Below are 11668 nucleotides of genomic sequence, written 5' to 3'. Positions count from 1 at the left end.
TAATACCCTCCTCCTTCCTATTTTAAGGCAAAAGCTTCATGTGGAAAATGGTGCTTGTTCTCTGAATTTCATAACACATCTTCTACTAGATTTTAGTCACCAATTACTGTATTTCACAAAATAAAACTTGGTGACATTCCTTCACAGTGTTCTAATCTTTCTTCAAAACTTTCATTTGCCAATGAAACTTTTAAGATCTGTTGCAAGTATAGGTTTACTATTCTCTATACAAAATGCTTGGAAGCACAATTTTTCTAGCTTTTTCAGATTGTAGCATATATAGAGATAGATAGATAGGTAGGTAGATAGATGGATAGATAGATAGAATAGAGATTATAGATCTTGGGACCATGACCCAGCTGTAAGCATAATATTCACTTAGGTTTCATATACATCTTGCATATATAACCTGAAAATCATTTTAAACTATTATTACCTTTAAGTGGTTGTACAAAAGAGTTTCAATCCAACATGTCAATTTATGAGTGCAGTTCATCTCCCATGATCAAAATATGTTTGAAAATAAATTGAAACAATAATTACAGTGCGCCTGCTTTGTATTGAGATTGATCATAGGAGATCAACTGTGGAACTGACTACTGGTGGCAAGATTTCCACACTCAACACACTTTTTAAATTTTAAATTTTTTTGAATTTTACATTTTTTAATTAAGAATGCTCAACTGGAACCCTAGACAGACAGCCAAACACAAGTGAGGAGGAGAATGGGCCTATATCACTCCTCCACATCTGGGACACACTCTTCATTTATGATTAATAAATGCCCTTCCATGAGGGCCACATTTTCATTTTCCACTCAAATGTATGCACACCTAATGTAAAACCACAGATAATCACTATGTGCATAACACAAGTGGTAACAGACCTAGAAGGGCACAAAAGGATATTCCATGAAAGCATGTGACCTCATTTTTGCTACTGCATACAGTTATTCTAACAGCCAGGGGAAATATACTTTCTATTTCCCTTTAAACAGAACTAAAACCAGATGCAAACATTCTCACCAATAGATTTCCACACCGCCATTACCATATTGAGCCAGTGAACTGAAAGTTAAGGTGGCTGGCTGGGTTTTCTCCCCAAAGTAATGAGTTGGTGTCTCCAGCTATACTTTCAACTTCAAAAAAAAACCCTTCTCATGGATACTTTCCTTTTCCTGCTTACTTTTCCTTCTCCTGTATCTAGGATCATGTTCTAATTTTAAATACTCTCTCCAAGGACCAAGCTATTACACCATTTCACCCACTCTTCATTGCCCACTTATAAAAAAAAAAAAAACATGTTTGTTTTAAATTTTTTTCTTGAAACATTTTTCTTGAACTGCCCTAGTGGTAACCTCTTCTAGAAGAGTAGTGTTTCAGAATATTCTTCTAAATTTAACTAACAGCCAGATCTCTCCATAGTTCTACTACTATTTTCTTCAACTGACAGAACAATTAATTGCAGTATACAGATGATTGAATAAAAACCTCACCTGAGACCCACATTGTAGATCACACAGGTCTCCGGGACCTTTTAAACTCACCCTGTGGTCTTCCTAAGAGATTGTGAATTTGCCTCCACTAGTTCCACAAAAATACCCTGCTTTTTGGCTTTCTCTCATCCCCAAGGCTTTGTATTCAAAGGAGGGGAAGAAGCAACTACTATGCTGGAGAGGCCACTATCTTATCAGAGCCAAGAAGTATAAGTGCCCTCCTAAAATCTGAATAATAATTCTACTCTAGATATAATCTTTGGTTTAGTTGTCACTTTGCAAGTATTCTAAAGTACACCTTAAGTTGTCTGAGAATCACTGGAGTATGTTGAATCCTAGACCCCAAATGATTATGCCTATATTTCCAATAAAGTGGCACAGGCTCACTGTTAGCATGGCTATGTGAAGAGAATCTCATTCATACAAAGAACTTGTTACACACAGCTTATCCATTACAGAGCTGACTCATTTTATTTCTCAGCAGAATTAAAGAGTAGTAGATATGATTTGATTTCATTCACATATCTTCTAATTTTTCATTTTATCATCTTTGATAATGTGAATGTTGCATAGGTATATAGGAATATTGTAAAGGCATGTTAACAGTTATAAGTAGCATAAAATAAATACAAAATTTAGAAAGAAATATTACTAAGTGTAGCCTTCTGGTCAGTTTTCAAGGCCCTTGTTTCCTTTATAAGAGGGAAACATGTGCAAAGGTCATGTAAGTTCTGTAGAGCATCTCTTTGGGGTAAAGCCTTGCACTGCTAACCCTGTCACAGATTCCATCTCGCTCAGACATTATCCTCTCCTCTATCCCACACAGCCATGCTGTTTTCCTTGATTTTCTGACAGGAGTCTGAGGTGAAGCCACCTCAACCAACCGTCCACCTCTCTGTGGTCTGCCTCATGCCTATATGGGCTGCTATGTGACTTAACTACAGCTTCTGTTCCAGCTCCTGAGTTCAGTTCTCAACAGAAATGTATTCAAACATCTATCCTTTTCTATCCTTGCGAGCTCACTTCAACACTAGTGCCTTCTATTTTATGAAAGCAATAAAAACAACTCCACTATGAATGCCAAGCATTTCTACATCCTGTCCTTGTTTGATTAAGTAATGCTACCATTCCAAACTGGCACCAGAACAGACAGGGAAAGAACTGTTAGCCGCCACAGAGTCCCTACAGAAGGACACTGCCTAGCCAATCCCTTACACTGACAATGAGTGTCTTCCTGGCCCCATCTCAGCTCACCTGACTATTACAGCCAGTGCTCTCAGGAGTCTGCCTTGTGTGTAGAGGCCTCCACAGGACAGGGCTGAGGTGCATGTCGTGTCAGGATCAACTGTTTATGGAGAAGGGCTCATCTTTATGGAGGTCCTCTACTCTCAATATCTTCAAAGACATTAATATCTTAATCTTATAGTATCATATTATATTAATATCCTAATCTAATATTTTTATGTTTTAACAGAGCTACTACGATGAAAGGCAGAACTATTTTCTCAGTCTGGGATCATCCTCCTAGTTAAAAACTACATGTTCCTCAAATTCAGGATTTATTGTAAAGATAGGAGTTTGAATCCAGCTTTCTCAAGTAACCTCAAACCTAAGACATTACTTCTTGAATTTCTAAAATTCTTTTGTATATAATTATATAGTGACTTACAAGCTTTAACATCAAATAGTACTCTAATGAGTCGAGATCTCAAGTTTGGGATGACATAGTCTGCAATCCCCTCCCCTCCCCTCTTCACTCCCCCTCTTGCCTCACCCTACAATGTCTACAATGTCTCTCACAGCCTGGAAGGAGGAGGCTGCGTGCGTTGCCGGGCACCTCACAGCCTTCACAGTTAGGATTACTTTAGCAACACCAGATTTACTGTTTGAAACTTGTCATGCTGCAATTATAGCAAAAGTCTTTAAGGGATATTGATGAAGACACTGCAGCAAGAATTTGTGAAAAAGAAATTAGTTTTTTAAAACTCAGGTGATTAAAGGACATGGGAATCATTTAGGAGCTTTGAAATAGTGTACAATAATAAATGTGGATAAAAGCTAGTAGCTTTCAAACACGGATCAGCCAAGTAATTATTTATAAGAGCTTTTAATGATTTTTTTTCACTGTTAGAAACTTATCAAATATACGTTTTTAACTGTAATTTATGTTGTTTCCTGTTGCAATTATCATCTCAAGAATGTGGTCCTGAGCAAGCTGGAAGAGGTGATTGATCCCAGTTGGGATCTTCCTATGTTTACCATGAAGTTTTATTACTACCGAAGTATGAAAGTCAGAAATAATTCAGAAACTGTGGGTGCACATGCACACACACACACACACACACACACATACACACAAACACACACATACATATAGCACATGAACACACAAACCAGCATGCACATGCATATAAGCACAAAAGCACATATGTATGCATCAGCAAACACATGAATTCATGCACACACAGTTGCATATATATACACATGTACACATGAAGACACACATGCACACACAGTCACACATGTACATGCATGCATAAGCAAACACATGCATAAGCAAACACATGCACAGACAAGGGCATGCAAATTAGCCCTCCATATATACATGTGTGCGAATGCACGCAAACCCACACCTACACCTAAGTTCATGTGTATACTCAGAAGTACAGAGCTTAGCCAGGCAGTGGCTCACATGTATAATCCTAACTCAGGAGGCTGAGATCTGAGAATTGTGGTTTTTCAATGCCAGCGCATGCAGGAAAACACATGAAACTTTTCTCCAATTAACCACGAGAAAACCAGAAGTGTCACTGTGTGTTAAAGTGATAGAGCACTAGCCTTAAGTGAAAAGGCTTTGGGACAGGACCCAGCTCCTGAATTCAAGCCCCATGACCAACCCCCCCCCCAAAAAAAAAACTAGAAAGAAAAAAAAATAAAGAGTAAAAGCAGCCCAGAGCATAAAATACAAGTCGTTATATCCCTGCAAAAGTCAATTATTCAGATAATAACATCTTAAAAATGTACCATTTGAGCTTAGTGCCTTTGGCTCATGCCTGTAATTCTATCTACTCAGGAGACTGAGCTATGTGGATCTCAGGGCAAAGCCAACCTGGGCAGAAAGTCCATGAGATTTTATCTCCAAAAAACTACAGAAACAGAAGTAAACAAACAAACAAAGCCAGAAATAGTGCCGTGGCTCAAGTGACAGAATGCTACTCTTCAGCAAAAAGAGGCTTAAGGATAGAAATCAGGTCGAGTTCAAGCCCCATGACTAGTACACACAAAAAGTATCCTTTTATTGTCATTCTATAAAAACAAAGAAGGATATCCAGTGCTATGCACCCTGTTAGTACAGAGAATGATAAAGGATATCACTCAAATGATTTTCATGGTCAAGGAAGGAGAGGAGGTAAAAATGGCAAACGAGTAATACAAAAGTAAAGGGAAGATGGAAGAATCTCCTGTTCTACATGGCGGAGAAAAGCCTGTGAGACAGAGAGAGGGGAGACGGGCTGGGGGGTGGGGGGAGGAAGCTGAATCTCCTGATCTGGAGGAACTGAAGCCAAGGGTCTGTCCCTCCCCAGCCTCTCGGCTCAACACCCTGGACTCTAGGGGCTTCCTGGTCCATCGACATGAATAAAAACATCTTTATCTACTTCAGCTGGACTAATGAGGCTTCTCTATCTACTGTTCTTACATTATTTTAAAATAATGTATTTTCATTTAGCTTGCCAAATTTTGGAGGTTAAAAAATGTGTCACTTTGGCACAAGTGTACTTTGAGTTGAATTGAAAAAAAAATCAGGTTCCAGAAAAGCTGTGTAGGCTGGGAGTGTAAATTAGTGGTAGAATTAGTGCCTGTTAATCCCAAAGCTCTGGATTCTTCAACACTCGAGAGAGGGAGTAGCTGGAGGAGAGGGAGAGGAGGAGGGAAGGGGAGGGGCAGGGAGGGGAGGGGTCTTTTGTGATTGTATAAAGCTTCCAGCATGTATAGTTCTAACCAGTTCCTAGTAATCTTCTAGGCTTTAATACTACAGAATTGAATTCATACTTGTAGGAACCACAGTTGATTTTTATAACATATACAACACATTTTGACTTCTGATCTCAGTAACAAAAAGAAAATCGCTTATTCTTTTCTTTTTGTTGTAAATCAAATCAGCAAGAACTAGAAGAGATCTAACACGAGCTACCTTGCTAATGATCTCAATTTAGTCAAATTGTATTTTTGAGTAATTAAATTTTGAGTAATTACATTGTTCAGTTAGAAATGCCCCTTAGATTTTTTGCTCAAGGCTGGCGTCCTACCACTTAAGCCATAGCACTAATTGCATTTTGTGAATGCAAAGGTAAAAAGTAAATAGAGCAACTAAGTATATGTAACTAAACTAAGTAGATATAATTAAAACTATGGATTGGGACTTTATGACTCATTTCAATGATTTTTTTTTTTTTTACACTCTAGCTCCTTCTTACTTGGTTACCTGAAACATCACAATAAGCTTAACTCATTCAGCTCTCTTGCTCAGGCTAGATGAACTGGACTCACTTGTCAGTCTACAGAGACAAGAATTTCCCTGTGTAACTTGATTTCCTATGTCCTAAGTAAATAATTTACTATCTGGGTATAAAAACACGATTAGAAGATGCTAAGCTGCCATGTTACTCCAGCAGAGAGCCATCTTTTACAGTTCTCCAAGTAAAACCAAACTATCATTAAAGTCTCAAACAGTCAGGTACTGGTGGCTTATGCCTGAATCCTAGCTATTTGGAAGCTATGATTATTGGGATGGTGGCCTGAGATGCTATCTCAAAATAATAGGAGATTAGAGCTGGAGATGTGCCTCATTGTTAAGAGCACCTGCCTAGAAAGCCCAAGGACCAGAGTTCCACACAAAATCTCAAACAAGAAAAGCCAAATGACACATTATCAAAATGGGATATTTTTATTCCTTCTTTCTTTATCTCTTTATTTTGTTAGGGCTAACCTGAGAACCCGAGTGACTAAATATAAGTTTTAGTGTTAAAATTATAACAGCTTCTAAACCCTGGTGATGACTCCATGCTAGAGGGCTGCACCCCCACTCGTGAGACTAGTTTCTTGTAGTTTGGCATTTAAAAATAAAGGGAACCCTTGCTCTCCTTTGCACCTAAGTAGCAACCATGGTAATGGACAGTAAAAAATGATGATAGTCATAGACTATAGAAATAACCATAATAGTAGTAGAAATGCCATGGTAACTGTTGGGTTGGTTTACTTATGATTGAGTACTGGATTGTTCTGGTCCACTCATGCTTGCTTAGTGGTAATGGGAAAACATGGTTGCAATTGTTAAAATAAAGCTGGTACTAGGTCAGCCTGACCGCAGAATTCTGCTTCTGTAAACGGCTTGCTTAACCCATTTGTGACTTGCTCTCCCCCCTGCATCAACCACCTGCATCAGTGCTACGTGACCACCTGCTGTCAGTTCCCGTTATCAAAGCCAAAATAGGTAACTGAAAGGGTAGATAGCCAATAGAAATAGGACAAGACTTGCTTACTAAATGCCATCCAATCAAGTGTCTGCCAAGTTGGGAATACCCTGCCCCTGTTGTAATCACAATAAAAACCCTGCCTATCTGAGGGTTGGAGCTCTCAATCCAGATCTGCTGGTCGGTGATGGTTGACAGTCTGGGCTTGAGCTTGCCTTTGCATTGGAATCAGCTCCTTGGTGGTCTTTGGGGACCCGAAATCTGGGCATAACACTTTCTTTCCCTCACTTTCTTCTTTCTTTCCTTCCTTTCCTTTACTTCCTTCCTTCTTTCCTTTCCTTCCCTTCCCTCCCTACCTCCTTCTTTCTCCTTCCTTCCTTCCTTCCTTCCTCCCTCCCTCCCTCACTCTTTCTTTCTTTCTTTCTTTCTTTCTTTCTTTCTTTCTTTCTTTCTTTCTTTCTTCTTTTTGTCAGTCCTGGGGCTTGAACTCAGCACCTGAGAACGGTCCCTGGCTTCTTTTTGCTCAAGGCTAGCATTCTACCATGGCACCACTTCCAGCTTTTTCTGTTTATGTGGTGCTGAGGAATCAAACCCAGGGCTTCATGCATGGTATGCAAGCATTCTACCGCTAAGCCACATTCCCAGCCTTCCTTCCTCCTTCCTTCCTTCCTTCCTTCCTCTTTCTTTCTTTCTTTCTTTCTTTCTTTCTTCTCTCTCTTTCTTTCTTTCCATTTTTCCTCTTTCCCTCTTTCTTCTTTTTGAAGCAGAGTCTTGCTACATTGTCTAGGCTAGACTTGAACTTATGGTCGTCCTGCCTCAGCCTCCTGAGCTTGGAGATTACATGTGTGTACCACCAGGCCTGAGTTTTTTTTGTTTCTTATTGTGAAGAACATTGTTTGGAATACTTCCAAATTACAGACTTATTATACCTGTGGCAGGTCTGGATTTGATTTTAGCCATGGCAAGGCAAAGAGGACACCATGGAAAAGTTTAATGTTTGTAGGCAGTATGTCTGATTCAACAAGATCTTTTCTGTTTCTGACTCTGTTGGCCAAGAACTCCCCATGGGATCGGGCTTTTGTTTTCTGCAGGGCACAGTTTGAGGCATTGCTCATGAGGCAGTTTGTCTGGAAGGGCTTTGGGCAGCTCCACAGACAGGTCACATTTCCTCCAGCAGGTGGTACCCATCATCTAAAGCCTGCAGCCGAAGAGTGAATTTGTTTTCCTTTTATAAAGTTGCAGGATGTATCGCTGTGACTCCACATTGTGAATTCAGATAGAACATCTCCTCTGCCTCGTAAAACCAAGTTGTGGTAATGGCCACAACCCTTTTCTGGTTCAGTGCACAGGAAGAAAAAGTCCTTGGGATGAGGGGGTAGTAAGTGGGTGGAAGGCTGACTCTACTTCTGAGGGACTTTCCTTGTTAGGAAGGAAGAATGAGAAGCCAATCACTCAAAGAGAAGGACAGCAGTTGGGCAATAGAACTGCTCCTCTTATGTCCAGAAGTTCAGCACATTGTGATCATAATTTCCCCAACAAAGAAAAGGCATACTTGTGCTCCCTGGCAGTTAGGAGGGCCACATGTTCCTCTTGGATCTCCATTTGGTCTAATTGCAATCTTTGCTTCTCCACTATGAATGAATTCCACTGCTGAACTCCAGTTTCTATTGGCTTTAAAAGAAGGACTTCCTGATTGAAGCGGGCAGCTGCAAATTGCCTAATAGATTCAACATCCTTTCTCTGTTCTTTGCTCCTTTCATAGTCATCTATGGCTTCCGGGCTTCCTAAGTGCATCTTGAAGAAATCTCCTCTACATCTACACTCTTCATCCCAAAGTGAATGTCTGATGTATCAGTGCCTCAGCAAATGGCAGGAAAAGGAACTGCCACAGTATGTTTATCATAGGGCCCAGACAGTGGAGCAAATGCTCAGATCCCTGTGTGGTTTACAGAAGATATTTTATGTTTATGTCAATCCATATAACATCAGAGTGTCTGTTTGGTCTTGAACCTTCATCGTGGTAATAATGGGTGACTTGAAAGTACCTAACTTGTCAACCATTAGAAACTGCTTAAATTATTGAGGACTCTGAAAGAGAAGGTACAGCTTTGCAAATTCCCACATTGGTACTAAAAATCTAGCACTCCCCTGGGGTCCTTGTAAATAATGGTAGGGTTCCTGTCTTTAGAAGGCCAGGCAAATAACAGATAGAAACCACCTGAGGGGCTGGGAATGTGGCTTAGTGGTAGAGTGTTTGCCTAGCATGCATGAAGCCCTGGGTTTGATTCCTTAGTGTCATATAAACAGAAAAAGGCAGAAGTGGTGCTGTGGCTCAAGAGGTAGAGTGCTAGCCTTCAGTAAAAACAAGCCAGGGACAGTTGTCAGGCCCTGAATCCCAAGCCCTAGGACTGGCAAAACAACAGAGGTTACTGCATCAGATGTTTTTTGCCTTCAGTACCACCTCCTTCTCTGTTTAAGTGAGAACACAGCTTTCCAAATGTGCTGATCTTGAGGGACAGGCATTTGACCCCAGTTAGGCAGTTAGGGATGGAAGGCCGGTGGGACCACGGCCCTTTATGGCAGAAAACAACAAAAGGACATAAATCATATTTCCTGTTCCTATCCATGGTGGCATAAGGGTTTAGACCGGAAGCAAGCACTGCCGCTTTACCCAGGACGGGAGGGGTCCAATCAGACAGAAACTTGCATCCAATCAGAAAGGCTGGCACATCGAGCAAGCACTGCTTAACAAATCAAACTAAAGATACATCCCCCAAGAGGGAAGGAACGACGGCCCAAATGTCTAGCAGGAACAAAGAAGCTTCAAATTTCCCTCATGGGGTGACTAGGAAAGTCTTCCCACTTGGAGAGTTTGCTAATTCTTTTTCCTTTCATAGTTTTCTTTCACCTTCAAGTAAACTTTCTGTCTAACTTACTCACTTTCCTACCTTTCTGTGTCATTTATTCTTGAAAGGGAAGAGACAAAAGACCTGAACTGCCCCTAAACCGTGTGTGTGTGTGTGTGTGTGTGTGTGTGTGTGTGTGTGTGTAAGCCCTGCATTATAAGGGATTCAGAGCTATGCATAGACTATCTAGTCAAGACTGGGGGAAATTGTAGAGAAAAGGTAAAGGTTCTTCACTGTGTTCGTTTACCTGAAGTTCTCTGAGAACAGAACACCAGATGTCTGGAGGGAGAACCTCAAATTGGCTGAAGGGTCCTTAGAATGGAATCCATTTGTCTCTCTCATAGCAGCTTGAGCACCCAAGATCCACTTGCAATTATTAATTACAGCTAAAAACCAAGGAAGTGATTTATCACTTAGTTGAAATTTAGGTCTTCAAAATATTAATTTTGGCCTTTTTTTTTCTATGATGTACTTAAGTTTGAACTCATGGCTTTTTGCCAGGCAGGAACTCTATTCCCTAGATTTTTTTTTTTTTTTTTGGTATTATAAGGTTCTTGTACAGAGTAGTTAGTTATGTAAGTCAATGAGTCTCTTGATATCTACTACTTACTTGTGTGTGTGACTGGAGATTGAACTCAAGACCTCTTGCTTGCTCATTAAGTGCTGTAGCACTTGAGTCACATCCCATCATAACACTATTTTTGTAAAGCTATTGATGCTTATACACACAGAACTGGTTTGTCTTTGGAAATACTATTCTCTGTGGTCTGCACATAATGGAGCCAAGCCAAGTGGGTGTGTTGCTGCCTTCCGTAAATGGCTAATAGCTTTAAGAAAATGGTCAGTAACCGGATCAACAAGCACTGTCTTCTAACCTTTCAAGGCAGTGGACTGGTCTTATCCCCTCGGGCTTTTCTGAAGCCTGCAATCCCTCAGTTCCTGGAATTCTAATCTAACTTGCTCCAGTCAAACTTAACTATTGTCTGCTTTGAAATTTCCAAACCTATGCTATGGAAATTTTATAGCACATAATTCTTAATAAAACTATTTCCATCTTACGGTAGTTTTATCTTTAAAAATCTACACAAGCATTACCCCTAGAATGTCTGCAGGATTACTTTGGGAGTGGGCAGGGTTCAGATCCTAGGGCTAGGGAACTCAGGGCCTGGCCACAGTCCCTGAGCTTTTTCACTCAAGGCTAACACTCGACCACATGAGCCATGGTTTCACTTGTGGCTTTTTGGGGGTTAACTGAAAAGCCTCATGGACTTGCCTGCCTTGCCTGGCTCTGAACCTTTATCCTCATGTTAGCCTCTTAACAGATGAAGATTATTGCTGCGATCACTGGTGCCCAGCCAGGATTACATGTGTGTATGTATGTGTGCGTGTCCTGTTTCTTAAACTTGGAGCTTTGGTGCTATCCCTTGCTCAAGGCCATGAGTTCAAACTTAAGTACATCATAGAAAAAGAAAGACCAAAAGTAATATTTTGAAAACCTAAATTTCAACAAAGTGATAAATCACTTCCTTGGTTTTTAGCTGTAATTATAACAATTACAAGTGGATCTTGGGTGCTCAGGCTGCTATGAGAGGGACAAATGGATTCCATTCTAAGGACCTTTCATACTCTACTTTTTTAGTGAGTGCTTAAATGAAGACAAGAGTCTCATAAACTTTCCTACCCAGTAGGGCTTTTAAACTGTGATCTTCAGATCTCAGCCTCCTGAGTAGCTAGGACTACAGACATGAGCCACCTATTTCCAGCATTGTTTTTCTTCTTAAAAACAATTTTCTTTG

The sequence above is a fragment of the Perognathus longimembris genome, chromosome 12, assembly GCF_023159225.1.
Source record: "Perognathus longimembris pacificus isolate PPM17 chromosome 12, ASM2315922v1, whole genome shotgun sequence".
Taxonomy (NCBI): Eukaryota; Metazoa; Chordata; class Mammalia; order Rodentia; family Heteromyidae; genus Perognathus; species Perognathus longimembris.
Note: the sequence above shows the minus strand (reverse complement) of the source record.